Raw genomic sequence first — 15,050 nt, 5'->3', positions numbered from 1 at the left:
AGCATATACTTCCACAATCCCAATGTGGGCCGCACATAACGACTTTCTTCTACAAGGACAGTGTCAAAGCCGAGCGGGAGTAACTCTGGAATTACCTGACCACTCCCTGAAGCCAAGAGACCCTGGACAGTATCAACAGTGACACTCACACCCACAGCAGGCCCCTCTGGGGGCCTTCCTTCTCGAAGCCTGTGACTCAGTCTGCTCACAAGAAAAAGAGACATATCTCAACCAGGAGGTTCTTCTGCAGGATAACTGACACACTAGTAATCCCCAAAACCATCAGGGTCATCTACAACAGGGACGTTCTGAGAAACTGTTGTGGCCAGTAAGAGGAGCCTGTGGAGACAGGCTCTCTGGATGTACTGTGCTATCCTGGACAGAGTACAGAGGAAGGGCTTTAGGAAGAAACTGGAAATCTGAACAAAGCAGGGATTCCGGTTAATGGTGATGTACTGTTACTGGTTCATTAATTATGGTAAATGTTCTATCTGGAAACTCAATAGTGTATCAAAATAGCCATAAACCTAAAATTTTGGGGGGTATTTTTTTTAAGATTTATTTTTGCATACAAGTGCTCTATCTGCATGTCTGCCTGCATGACAGAAGAGAGCATCAGATCCCGTTATAAAAGGTTGTGAGCCACCATGTGGTTGCTGGGAATTGGACTCAGGACCTCTGGAAGAACAGCCAGTGCTCTTAACTGCTGAGCTATCTCTCCAGCCTCCCCCTCCCCCACACACACACCAAATTGTTTTTAAATATTGTTTGAGCCAGTCTCATGTATCCTAGGCTAGCCTTGAACTCACTATGTATCAAGGGTGATCCTGAACTCTGGCCCTCTCTCTCTCTCTCTACCTCCCCAGAACTGGCATTACAGGTATGAACCATCAGTCACCATTTATGCAGTGCTGAGGATTGAACCCAGACAGATCATCATGCACGCTAGGACAGCACTTTCATCTGCACTACATCCCCAGCCCTTAAAATGCTTCTAAACCAACAACATTTCAAAATAAATAACTACAGGCACTCATAGAGATCGCAAGACGTATCAAGTACTAACTCTGAAAACATAGATTCCAAAACTGCCAGAGGTTTCAGCATCTCCCAACTGTTCCTGGGTGCTGTACATACTCTGGGCAGGGATTCCTGCCTCCTAATGAGGGGTTTTTCCAAAGCTGTTCTGAGAATTCAACTAAAAAGAGGCAGGGGAATAGAAATATCAGTAGATACTTCCTTATAGCAATCGTGACAAGTTCTCAAGAACTGCTCACAATTGGGCAAGTTTTGTCTGATAGAAAGCTAAGCTGCCTCCTAAAGGGAGTCGGTAGTTGATGGCCTGAAACTGATGTGCAGCCATCTTGCAAAATATAATTGCTGATCCATTTATTGTCATTTAAAAGTATGAGATACCGGAGTTGTTCATTCTTATCCAGTGGATGCCTGAGACCATGCTCATATTGAACCCTAAATACGTTGTTTTCCTCTCTACACACAGCTGTGATAAAGGCTACAGATGAGGCCAGCGAGAGAGTAACAATGATAACGAATCTGCTGCAACAAAGCTCGTTAAACCTGGCCTTTGGCTCTAGGTATCTTTAAACAAATGAATTACATCTATTATTATTAGTGGGTGGGGAGAAGCCTGTGTGGCAGGCAGTCAGGAGACAACTTTCGGGGGTCAGTTCTCTCCTACCATGTGAGTCCCAAGGATCAAACCCAGGTTGTGATGAATGGATGACACAAATGCCTGTATGGTGAAATAAGGTGTGGTGGGTGAGGTGGGTGTTGTGATGCAGCATTAGGCTGCCTCTGACTTTCTGACAACAAAGGGGAACCATTCAAGCCACAGTTATGATGGGAACGGCTAGGTGTCAGGAGCAGAGGGTAATGGTGACTGGGGACCTGTGACAGCTGACGACTTTTTCTTTTCTTTTGTGTTTTTCCAGACGGAGTTTCTCTGTGTAGTCCTGGCTGTGCTGGAACTCGCCCTGTAGACCAGGCTGGCCTTGAACTCAAAGAGAGCCACCTACCTCTGCCTCCTGAGTGCTGGGATTAAAGGCGTGTGCCACTGCCACCTAGCATTTTTTTTTTCAATAAGCACTGTAACCACCATGGCTGGAAAAGGAGATACTCTATGTGTTTGTGACAGAGTCTTACTAGCCTGGCTAGCCTGGAGTTCACCATGTAGACCTCCATGGCCTTGAACTCACTAAGTTCCACCTGATTCGGCTTCCCTAGTGCTAGGATTAAAGACATGTGCCACCACACCTGGTGAAAGGGAGGCGGTATTTCCCTAGGGATCTCATGCTGGGGAAAGAGAAAGGATGAAGCTCTGGTGCCAGTCACAAGAGAAACTTGCCCAGAAAGAATTTCAGTGTTTACAAAGCATCAGACGACCGTGCAGGGCAGACTGGAGCCAGGGCAGTGGTGGACCAGTGGCCGAAGGGACCGCATCCTGACCAGGACTGCTCAGCTATGCACACCTCTAACCCCTCTAGTTATGCCTAAAGCTCATGTCAGTATTCCAGGGAGGAACCGGAAGTCAGAGGATCCTTTATTTGTTCCTTTCCCAATGTGGGCACACTAAATCATCTCCTCTTACTGCTTCTCGCTGTCAGTTGTCTCATAAATTGAAATATTGGGGACCAGTGGCCAAATCTCCCTTGTTAGCACTGTCAGAGCCCAGACTTTGGCCCTAAAATCTCCAGTTAATAAAAACCTTTCAAAAAGACAATGCCTTTTGTCCCCACACAAGGGAGGCAGGCAGATCTCTGTGAGTTCAAAACCAGTCTGGTCTACATATTGAGTTCCAGGCCAGCCAGAACTATACAGTGAAGTCCTGTCTAAAAATAAACAAATAAAATGTTTAATGGCATATCAATCTGAAGTTGTCTGTTAATTCATCAATAATGTTTGCAGGGGCTACAGTCCTTAAGCGATCCCATGGATGACTTCAATGTTTTGTTCCATCAAGGATCATAATCCATAATCTTATTCTTCGGGGCATGTAGAACTTGAAACACATTGACAAAATTTGATGATGTCCACATGGCTAGCTCTGCTTCATTGTCCTCTTCCATCACAGAAAAGCAAACATCTTCCAATTCCCCCCTCGCTGGCACTTCGCAACGGCCTTCAGTGTGTTCTGCTTCTGCTGGGTATGTGGGAATGTGGCAGAGGCTTCATTGGCAGCTACAGCCTCCATGCAGAGCTTTTCAGAACAAACTGTTCCTAACCCTGCGTAGCCAATCCTTACTCCCAGGAGTGGCTTTGTGCTCTTGTTTCAGGGCCTGCCTAGCTGAAGCCTCCACACAGGCATAAAGGTCTGACATATGGCATCTTGTCCAGTAGAAGACCAGTCTTGTTTTCTACTCACCATGTAATGGCTTGTCTACCCTAAGTAAACACTTACTAGGCACTGTGGCTGTAACCTGGGCCACTTATTTATTTAGATTTCAGAAAAGTTCTCATGTAGCCCTCAAACTTGCCATGCAGCCGAGAACGGGAGTATAGGAGTGCTCCAGCACACGGGTCTGCTCCAGCACACGGGTCTGCTCCAGCACACGGGTCTGCTCCAGCACACGGGTCTTACGGTGCTCTGGATAAAACCCACCGCTTCCTGCGTGCTGGGTAAGCTCTCTCCCAACTAAGCTACACACCAGCCCCGATTTTAATTTTTTAAATACTTCTTTTCAGTTCTGAGTAGCTGCCTGTGTCTGCCTGTTTTGTACACAAGCCTCAGAAGCATTGGACACTTCGGAGCTGGTTGGGAGCTGCCTGGTGTGAAATCCGTTCCTCTGGGAGAGCAGCAAGGGCTCTTTACCACTGAGCCATCTCTCCACCCCTAATTTGTTTGTTTTTACACAAGTCTGGCAATCGAGCCCAGGCTGACTTCGAACCCACTTTCCTTCTACCTCCTGCCTCAAATGCTGGGATTAGAGGGCTGCAACACCACATCAGCACAAACTTTTCTTCTTCATAATTTCACAGATACAAGATTTGTTCTTGTAGGGCAGCGGTGGCGCAGGCCTTTAATCCCAGCACTCAGGAGGCAGAGGCAGGCAGATCTCTGAGTTCGAGGCCAGCCTGGTCTACCGAATGAGTTCCAGGACAGCCAGAGCTACACAGGGAAACCTTGCATCGGAAAACAAACAAAAACCAACAACAATAAAAGATTTGTTCTTACTGAAGATTTTAGCAACTTTAGCCTTTGGGTTCATTTTATTTTATTTACTTTATGCCAAGCATCTTTTTACCTAACATTAGCACTTTTTAGTTTTGCGTCGGCAGAACCGAAAAGCTAGCATTTCTACTCTCGTGCTGATTACATGGGGTTACTTGGCACAGTCAGCTGTTCGCAGTAACTAATGAGTGGGTAGCGTACATGCAGGGATCCTATGAGCAAGATGATGTCCGTGCAAAGCAAACTTCAAATGGGTCAAACTTCATCATGCTTCTCTTTCTTAGGAGGCCGGGAAGAGCAGTACCGGGGATTGAACCCGGGGCTCAAACACGCTGGGTAAGCACTCTACCACTGACTTCTTAAACACGCTACTCAAAACACAGAACTTAAAAGCCACGGGCTGTTTGTTTCTGGAGTCTTCCGCTTACTATTTTCAGGTTACGGGTAAAGGAAACCGCAACTAAGTGGGAGGCCATTGCGTCATCGTCCCTTTCTTTTCCAGAGTTGTCTCTCAAGCACATGCCGTGCACCTGAGCACTTTCACATGCATGGTCTTTTCACCCTCTGCACAGGCTTCTGTGCCCCTTTGCGGAGGAGGAAACCAGGCAGGGAAAAGGCGAGATGTCGGGGGTTACACGGCAGGGCGGGGCACACCCGAGCTGCCATGCCGGCTCCACCGGGCGGAGGGCAGGCTGGGCCCTGGCCTCGCGGACCCCGAGCTCTGACCCAGGCGAGGCCCCCGTCTCCTCGGCACGCAGACTGCCCATCCCAAGTTAACTTTCCTCCGCGGCCCGGGGAAGCCGCTGAGGCCGGCAGCTCCGCCCCGATCCCGCCCGCCCCGGGCCGGGTACCGGCACCTGAATACTTACCTCCAGTACCGCCGCTCCGCTGCTCCGGAAGTGTTTCCTCGAGACCCGGAAGCGACGCGCCCAAAGCAGCCGCAGGTTCCGCTCTGCCGGCTTTCCTGGGGCTACGACTTCGTCGCGCTCGTCCTGCCGCCTTAACGATTTTTTTGTTTGATTTGAGACGGAGCTCACAGTGCAGCCCCGACTGGCCTCGAACTTGGAGCGATCTTCCTGTCTGATTGCAGACTGTCTCCACACTAGAAATGAATTCTAAGACTGAGCTGGAAACCTATACTATAAGGGGAAGACAGACTCATGTGCCATAATTCAGACAAAAAGAAATCACCATAATAAATTTAAAAGCGGCCACTGAACATCTCTGCTCCCATGGAATTTATAGTCAGAGAGGGAAATCAAGTGTGGATATGGAATTCATAATGCCATAAGTGTTTGAAAGGTAAATAACAGAGTATCGGAGTAAATGAGCCGGGTGTGTTTGTCTCCAGTTTAGACAGAGGGTGGTAGCCAGCCTCCACAATAGGCAGTGATGTTAGCGGTGCCTGATAGCCAGGCCTTTTACAGTCGCCTCTTATATGGAGCTGACAAGTGTGACCCATAGGATATTGGGGAAATACAGAGCTTGAGTTCCAAAGTCAGAAAAACACTGTGACTTCCTCTTTGCTCTCTCTTGATCACTCATGGGAAATCCCACATAGTGAGGTTCACATGGGCAGTTACCAAGCCTCCGGTCGACAACTAACTCAGCATGGCAGCCAAATGGATTAACTATCTCCAGAGTTCATCCTCCAGTCCCAGGTCAGCTGACTGCGGTTCTGACCCCTAAATCTTTTAATTGTGTGTGGGGTGTGTAGGTGTGGGTGGGTGGGTGTGGCATATGCACCTATACAGACTGAGACCAGAGGCGTGTATCAGCAGGTGTCCAGCTCTATTACATTCCACGTTTTTCCCTTGAGAAAGGGAAGCCCCAGGATCCTGTTTCCACTCTGCCTTGGCACTGGGGTTAAAGGTGTATGTGTGACCGCACCTGGCTTTGTACTTGGGTACTTGCGATTTAGACTCCTATCTTCATGCTTGCTCCGCGAGCACTCTTACCCACGGAGCCATCCCCAGTGCCGAAATCAATTGTGTAGATGGATTTCTGTTTTGTTTTTTTTCTTTTCCAATGCCGTGGATGAAACCTCAAGCATGCTGCTCCAAACCCTTGCTGCTGTGACTTCCTCCCAATGACAGACTATAGTCTCAAACTGTGAGTCAAAACGAACTCCCTAAGTTGCTTTTGTCAAAGTATTTTATCACAGCAATAAGCAAGTGACTAACTAGGGGCTGGAGGGGTGGCTCAGGGGCTGAGAGCACTTGCTGCTCTTGCAGAGGACCTGGGTTCGGTTCCCAGCACCCACATGGTGGCACAGAATCTTGTATAACTCCATTTCCAAGGGGTCAGAAGCTTTCTTCTGGCCTGTATATAAAGAAAAGGTAATATTTCTGAAATACAGAGAGAACCCCAGCCTGGTTACATGATGAGACAATGTCATAAATATATATAAAGGAAAACTAAACAAAAAAGAAAGTAGCTAATACAGAGATGGAGCCGAGGTCGGAAGGGAACAAATCTTTAACACAGGACTTGTCCTAAAGGGGTAAGTATGAAGCCTGGATAAGGACAGCAGTTTTGTTTTGGGGGTGTTTTTGTTTGTTTGTTTTTGAGACAGGGTCTCACTATGTCACCCTAGCTGGACCGGAACTCTCTACATAGACCAGGTGGCTTTGAGCTTACAGAGATAGGTCTGCCTCTGACTCCCTAGTGCTGGAATTAAAGGTGTGAGCCACCATACCTATCAAGGAAGATGTTTTATGAGTTGAGTTATATATCCTCCACCCAAAGATATATTGGAACCAACCTTCACTACTATCTGGAGACAGGATCTTTTTGCGGGAGAGGAGTGCAGTGAACTTTATTGATGGTATGAACAGAATAGGGCTCCCTAAGCCCCTCCTCTCCTTCCAAGGGTCTGGGATGGAAACTCAGTGTTGGGGCCGAGTTGGAACAGGGCATCCTCAGCAGCCGAGGTCCTCTCCCTCTCCCGTTCTTGCTGGGATGGCTGGTCCAGGGCTTCTTATTCTATGGAGACCCTGAGGTCCACCACCCTGTTTCTTTATTCATTGTCATACCAGAAAATGAGCTTTACCAAGTTGTGGAGACAGGATCATTATAAAAGTATATCAGCTGGACATAGTGGTTCACACCTGTAATCTCAGCACTTGGGAGCCTGCGGCAGGAGGGTTATCATGTGTTTGAGGCTGGGCTACAAGATGAGACAATGTCTTAAAAAAAAAAAAAGCTAGGTATGGTAACACACACCTTTAATCCCAGCACTTTGGAGGCAGAGGCAGGAGGATCTCTATGAGTTCCAAGCCAACCCGATCTACATAACAATTTCCAGGACAGCCAGGACTAAATAAAGTGGACTTGTCTCAAACCAGCAAACAAAAAAGAATGCCAAGGAGATAGTTTATTCTGTCAAAGTGCTGCTGCACATGTCTGGTAACCTGAGGTCAATCCCTAGAACCCACATAAAAGTGGACAACTCCACAAAGTTGTCCTCTGACCGCCACATGTGTGCCATAGCATGTGTGCCTTCCTGCCCATGTCATGTGTACACACACACACACACACACACACACACACACACACACACACACAAATAAATATATATTTTTAATAATTTATTTTATATGTATTGGTGTTTTGCATGCATGTGTGTCTGTGTGAGGGTGTTGGATCCCCTGGAATTGGAGTTTCAGACAGCTGTGAGCTGCCATGTGAGTGCTGGAAATTGAACCCAGGTCTTCCGGAAGAACATCCAGTGCTCTTAACTGCTGAGACACCTTTCTAGTCCAATAATAAATATTTTTAAGAGAAAAAAAGTGCTTGACAATGGTGGCGCACACCTTTAACCCCAGCACTCAGGAAGCGGAGGCAGGTGAATCTCTGTGAGTTCACGGCCATCTAGTCTACAAAGTGAGTTCTAGGATAGGCTCCAAAGCTACATAGGCTCCAAAGCTACCCTGTCTAAAAAGAGAGAGAGAGAGAGAGAGAGAGAGAGAGAGAGAGAGAGAGAGAGAGAGAGAGAGAGAGAGAGAGAGAGAAGGAGGAGCTCAACTGGATAAATGTTAAAAATCTGGTCTATACCTATGAACACCTGATTTTTGACAAAGAAGCCAAAATTGTACAATGGAAAAAAGAAAGCATCTTCAACTAATGGTGCTGGCATAACTGGATACCAACATGTAGAAGACGACAAATAGATCCATATCTGTCACTGTGCACAAAACTCAAGTCCAAGTGAATCAAAGACCTGAACATAAATCCAGTCACACTGAACTTAATAGAAAAGAAAGTGGGAAGTTGCCTTGAATGCATTGGCACAGGAAACAACTTCCTGAATATAACACCAGTAGCACAGACACTGAGAGCAACAATTAATAAATGGGACCTCCTGAAACTGAGAAGCTTTTGTAGAGCAAAAGACACCTCAATAAGACAAAACGGCAGCCTACAGCATGGGAAAATATCTTCATCAATCCCACATCTGACAGAGGGCTGATCTCCAAAATACATAAAGAACTCAAGAAACTAGACATCAGAATACCAAATAATCCAATTAAAAAATGGGGTACAGATCTAAACAGAGAATTCTCAACAGAAGAATCTAAAATGGCTGAAAGACATTTAAGGAATTGCTCAACATCCTTAATCATCAGGGAAATGCAAATCAAAACAACTCTGAGATACCATCTTATACCTGTCAGAATGGCTAAGATTAAAAACACTGATGACAGCTTATGTTGGAGAGGATGTGGAGCAAGGGAAACATTCCTCCACTACTGGTGGGAATGCAAACTCATACAGTCACTTTGTAAATTAGTATGATGGTTTCTCAGAAAATTGGGAATAAATCTACCTCAACACCCAGTGATACCACTGCTGTGGGATGTTCTGTATGTCCTGTGGGAGCCCGTTCTTGGGTTCCTCATGGCTTTACCCAGCAGGTCCGCATAGAAGATGATTAGGACCACAGGCCTGAGTGCAGGTGTCTGAGATGGTCTGCACTTGGCTGTGCTGGGGGATGGTCTGTATGGCAAATGTGTTGCTCTGATTGGTCAATAAATAAAACCTGATTGGCCGTGGCTAGGCAGGAAGTATAGGCGGGACTAACAGAGAGGAGAAATAAAAGAACAGGAAGGCAGAAGGACTCACTGCCAGTCACCACCCTGACAAGTGGCATGAAAAGATGCCGGTAAGCCACGAATCACGTGGCAAGGTATAGATTGATGGAAATGGATTAATTTAAGCTATAAATATAAGTCTCTGTGTTTACTTGGTTGGGTCTGAGCGTCTGTGGGACTGGTGGGTGACAAAGATTTGTCCTGACTGTGGGCAAGGCAGGAAAACTCTAGCTACAATACCACTCTTGGGAATATACCCAAAGGATGCTCAGTCAATCATACCACAAGGACACATGTTCATCTGTGTTCATAGCAGCATTATTCCTACTAGCAAGAACCTGGAAACAATCTAGATGCTCCTCAGCCGAAGAATGGATAATGAAAATGTGGTTCATTTACACAATAGAGTATTACTCTCAATGGCAAAAAACCAATGACATCACAAAATTTGCAGGCAAATGGATGGAACTAGAAAAAAAATCATCTTGAGTGAGGTAACACAGACCCAGAAAGACAAATATGGTATGTGCTCACTCATAAGTGGATAGATGTAAAGCAAAGGATAACTGGGCTACAATCCACAGCCCTAGAGAAACTATGTAACAAGGAGGACCCTAAGAGGGACACATGGATTGCCCTAGGAAGGGGAAATAGATGAGATCTTCTGGGTATACTGGGGTCAGGTAGAGGGGGTAGAAGGGAGGGGCTGGGGGATAAGAACATGAGGGATTGGGATGGTTGAGTTGGGGGAGGGACAGAGAGTGAGAGCAACAAAAGAAACATCTTGATAGAGGGGGCCATTAGGGGGTTAGGAAGAAACCTGGTACCAGGGAAAATCCTAGGAATCCATAAGGATGACCCCAGCTAAGACTCCTAGCAATAGTGGAGAGGGTGCCTGAACTGGCCTTCTCCTGTGATCAGATTGGTGACTACCCTAATTGTCATCATAGAACCTTCATCCAGTAACTGATGGAAGCAGATGCAGAGATCCACAGCCTAGCATTGGGCTGAGCTCCGGGAGTCCTGTTGAAGAGAGGGAGGAGAAATGGTATAAGCCAGGGAGATCAAGTTAATGACAGGGAAAGCCACAGAGACAGCTGACCTGAGTTCATGGAGCTCACGGACTTCAGATAGACAGCTAGGGAGCCTGCATGGGACCGACCAGGGCCCTCTGCGTGTGAGTGTAACTTAGTCTGTTTGTGGGGTCCCTAGAGGTGGGTCCAGGATCTGTCTCCCGGAGCATGAACTGGCTTTGTAGAACCTATTCCCTATGGTGGGTTGCCTCGCTCAGCCTTGATGCAGCAGGGAGGAGCTTAGTCCTGTCTCAACTTGATATGCCATGCGATGTTGACTCCCATGGGAAGCCTTACCCTTTCTGAAGAGTGGATGGGGAGAGGGGGCAGGTAGAAAGGAGGTGGAGGGAGGGGACGGGAGGAGAGTGGTGGGGGGGACTGTGGTTGGTATGTAAAATAAATTTTAAAATTTTAATCATACCACAAAGATACATGCTCAACTATGTTCATAGCAGCACTATTTGTAATAGCCAGAACCTGGAAACAACCTAGACACCCGTCAATGGAAGAATGGATTAAGAAAATGTGGTACATATACACAATGGAGTACTACTCAGCAGAGAAAAACAATGATAATCATGAAATTTGCAGGCAAATGGATGGAACTAGAAAATATCATCCTGAGTGAGGTAACCCAAACCCAGAAGGACATGTATTCACTCATAAGTGGATTCTAGATATAAAACAAAGAACAATCAGACTGCAACCCACAGAACCAGGGAGGCTACATAGCAGGGGGGACCCTAGGATGACTGTGACTTATAATAAGTTTTGGTTTTACTCAATCACTGGGCAAGCCTCAGTGAAACATTTCACTATTAGGATAAGAATTTGTACTATATCAAGCTGATAATAGAAAAATAAATAAATAGGATGGGCTGGGGGGAAGGGGAGGGGGGCAGGAAGGGGGAGAACAAGGGAAACTGTGGCTGTTATGTAGAACTGAATAGTATTGTAAAATAAAATAAAAGAAAAAGGAAAAAATAAATTTTAAAAATAGAAAAAAATTTAATAATTTTTTAAAAAATCTAGTCTAAAAAGAAGGAGTTTGGACACAGATACACCCATGAGGATGTCACGTGAGGAGGAAGGCAAACATAGAGGGATGCTCCTATAGGTCAAGAAACACCAAAATTCTCCCCTCCTCCATCGAGCCATGGGGTGGGGGGAGGCTGAGACAGCCATGGAACAGGTTTCTCAAGCCTCCAGAAGTGCCACCAGACTACTTGTTCCAGACTCCTGGCTAATAAAATAAATGTCTGCTGCTCAAGTCACCCCCAGTGTGTGACATGCACAGTGTTTTGGCAGCCCAGCCCTAGCTGCTAACATAGGTATACAGTGCTTTGAAACCTGTTACTGTCGTCTGCTCCAAAGGTAAAAAGATCCCCAGTGTGGCTGCTGCAGCACAGCTACTCCTTACTTTTTGGAAGTTTCTAGAGGACTCCTGCTGAATTTAGCTTCTCCCCACGCCCTGCATGGCTCTATTAGCAGGTAGCTAATAGTTCTGTGGCAGGTTTGTCTCTAACCATGTCTGTGCCATCTCACATGGCTCCACACCGGACAGGTTGGAGTATTGCACGAATTTTTTTGTTTGTGTGTGGTTTTGTATATAGTGGATGCATGTATGTGCATGTGTGTGTGTGCAGGTGCATGCTTCTGTGTGTGCGTGTAGAGCTCAGGGGTCAATGTTGAGTGTCTTTTTTTTTTTTTTCCGAGACAGGGTTTCTCTGTGTAGCTTTGTGCCTTTCCTGGAACTCACTTGGTAGCCCAGGCTGGCCTCGAACTCACAGAGATCCGCCTGCCTCTGCCTCCCAAGTGCTGGGATTAAAGGCGTGTACCACCACCCCCCGGCGAGTGTCTTCCTCTATTGCTCTCCACCTTTTTCAGACAGGGTTTCTCACTGAACATGGAGTCCACCATTTTGGCTAGAATGGCTGGCTAATGAAGCCTAGGATCAACCTGTGCTCGGATTATAGATGCAAGCACCATGCTGAGCTTTTCCCATGGGTGCTGGGGATTGGAACTCAAGTTCTCATGCTCACACAGGAAGTACTTTACCCACCACCAAGCCATCCTCTCCCCAGCCCTTCACCCGCTGTCTATTCCGTTTTTACTAGATACCAAGTACTTTGCACTAGTCTGGATCCTACCCTGCTAAAAGTATTATTTCCATTTAGGGATGAAGGAAGCTAAGCCTGGGAAAGTCAAGTAACCCCCTCAAGGCCTCAGAGAGACTACGTTAACCAATGAACAACCTGGCCAGCCTGTTCAAGACAGACAGATGCTACAGATGTGAGTGCTCTGAGAGTTCGAGGAGCAGCAGAGACTGGAACAAGGCAGCTTTCTGTGGGCCCCGGACGATCGGTCAGTCGGTGTCATAGTTAGCTTCATCGGAGTCACCTGAGACATGGGGCCCTCAACTGAAGAGCTGCTGAGATCAGACCGGCCTATGGCCATGTCCAAGGCATTTCCTTAACTGCTAATTGATGCCAGAGGGCCCAGCCCATGGTGGGCAGCGCCACCTCTAGGCAGGCAGCTGGGCAAGCCAGAGGGTAAGCCAGGAAGCAGCGTTCCTTCATGGTTCCAGCCTCCTGAGTTCCTGCCCCGGCTCTCCTGAATGATAAAGTAAACCCTCTCCTCCCCGAGTGTTTTCCTGCAGCAACAGTGACAAAGGAGGACAGTGGGCTGTCACCGGGTGTGGGAGGAGGAAAGTAGAGGCATGCTGTACTTGGGTACGGAATGTGTCCCAGAGCCTGATGGATTGATGAACTGGGGGAGGGGAGGTTGGAGAAGTGAGTGTGTCTTTAAGGTCTGTAACTTTATCATCAATGGGTTAACCCCTTGAGTAATATGTTATTAATCATTGTGTATTGTAACAATGGTGATTGAGAGAGGCGGTGAGAAGTAGGAGATGGCTCAATCGGCACAGTGCTTGCTGTGCCAACAGAAGACCCGAGTTTAATCACCACGACTCACAGAAAACGTGGGCGTGCTGGTGTGTAACCCCAGTGCTGGCATGCAGAGGCAGGCAGAGCTCGGAGGCTCGCTGGCCAGACAGCCTAGCCTACTTTACCAGCCAGTGAGAGACCTGGTCTTAAAAACCACGTAGAGCTGGTCCCTATGGCGGGGGTAGAGTGCTCACTCTTCATCAGGCATGGTGACGCTCGCCTTTAATCCCAGAACTCAAGAGGCAGAGGCAGGCAGAGCTCCATGACCTCAAAGCCAGCCTGGTCAACACAGCAAATTCCAGGCCAGCAAGGGCCGAGTATAGTGAGACACCATCTCACAAACAAAACACACTAGATGGAAAGTTCCTGAGAAGTGATGGCCAGTTTTCCCTCCGGCCTCCACCTGTGCACACACAAATACACGCTCCCCAACACATATGCACACACACACACAAATCTGCATCCGTGCACACGAAGCAGGAGGTAGAACCGTTGTAGATGATGTAGGCCCTGGAGTAAGTCCCTGAGGGAATCTTGTCCAGGCCTCTTTCCACCTTGCTCCCGGCTGCCTGGCTGCCATGATTGACCAGCTCTGCTCCTCCATGCTCTCCCCACCAGAGGGACTGAAACTTTGAAACCGTGCGCAAAACAAACCCTTCCTCCCTTTAAGTCAGGTATTCTGTCGGGGTGATGAACGAGAACTAGGGGGCCAGGAGATGGTTCAGTGGGTAGATGCATGTGCTGCACAAGCTTGGAGACATGAGCTCAGTCTGTGGACGGAATCCACAGTAGAGCCAACTCGAAAAAAACCAAAGTTGTCCTCTGACTTACACACACACACACACGCACGCACGCACGCACGCACACGCACACACAAAACATTAGAAGTAACTAATGCATTAGATACAGGGGAAGGAAAATAGTTGTGGATAGAGGGTGTGTTTTCACATGCCAGTCTTTACCATCGTTGGTCCCCACGCCTGGGATGGCGGCAGCATAGAAAGACAGCTCAGATTAAAGGGACAGCAGGAGAGGAAAGGGTCTCCACCCTGGACACCTCTTGCCAACTGCATCAAGAATTCCAGTACTAGTATCAAAATTTGCTGTGAAAGTTGCCTACGTAGAGACAGAATTCCTTTTATACAGTGGTATTTCAAATAATGTTAAAATAGCAATGACCCATACTAAAAGCTTGAGTGACTATGACCAAATATGGCCTTTCCCCTTTTCCACTTGAAAGCTTACAATGTTCTAGGTATCAGCTGGGCAGTGGTGGTGCACACCTTTAATCCCAGCACTTGGGAGGCAAAGGCAAGTGGATCTCTGTGAGTTCGAGGCCAGCCTGGGCTACCAAGTGAGTTCCAGGAAAGACGTAAAGCTACACAGAGAAACCCTATTTTGAAAAAACAAATCAATGTTCTAGGTATCTCATAAGCAAGACTATAAACTCTATTTACAGTGAAAAACAAAACAAGCAAGGTGATGGCGCATGCCTTTAATCCCAGCACTTGGGAGGCAAAGGCAGGCAGATCTTTGTGAGTTCAAGACCAGACTGGTCTACAGAGCGAGTTCCAGGAGAGTCAGGGCTATACAGAGAAACCCTGTTTCAAAACAAACAAACAAACAAATAAACAAATAAATAAGTACAAAATGGCTTAACTCCCTTGTACAAAATCTGTGACCCATGGTTTTACTTAATTAGATTGTAACCCTTTCGAAGGAAGCCTAGGAACCATCCTATAATCTC

General features: G+C 47.1%; 1 protein-coding gene across 1 annotated transcript in view; it reads right to left on the bottom strand.

The window, feature by feature from the left end:
- Manbal (mannosidase beta like) overlaps positions 1-5,215 on the bottom strand; it is a 29,359-nt gene extending 24,144 nt beyond the window's left edge. Inside the window, exon 1 of the mRNA XM_006984141.4 lies at positions 5,059-5,215. The gene's annotated coding sequence lies outside the window, so the exon portion shown is untranslated. The remainder of the gene's footprint in view (positions 1-5,058) is intronic.
- Positions 5,216-15,050: the final 9,835 nt, after the last annotated feature.

Source organism: Peromyscus maniculatus, chromosome 4, assembly GCF_049852395.1.
Source record: "Peromyscus maniculatus bairdii isolate BWxNUB_F1_BW_parent chromosome 4, HU_Pman_BW_mat_3.1, whole genome shotgun sequence".
Classification (NCBI taxonomy): Eukaryota; Metazoa; Chordata; class Mammalia; order Rodentia; family Cricetidae; genus Peromyscus; species Peromyscus maniculatus.
The sequence above is the reverse complement of the archived record's forward strand: the minus strand, read 5'-3'. Positions and strand labels throughout refer to the sequence as shown.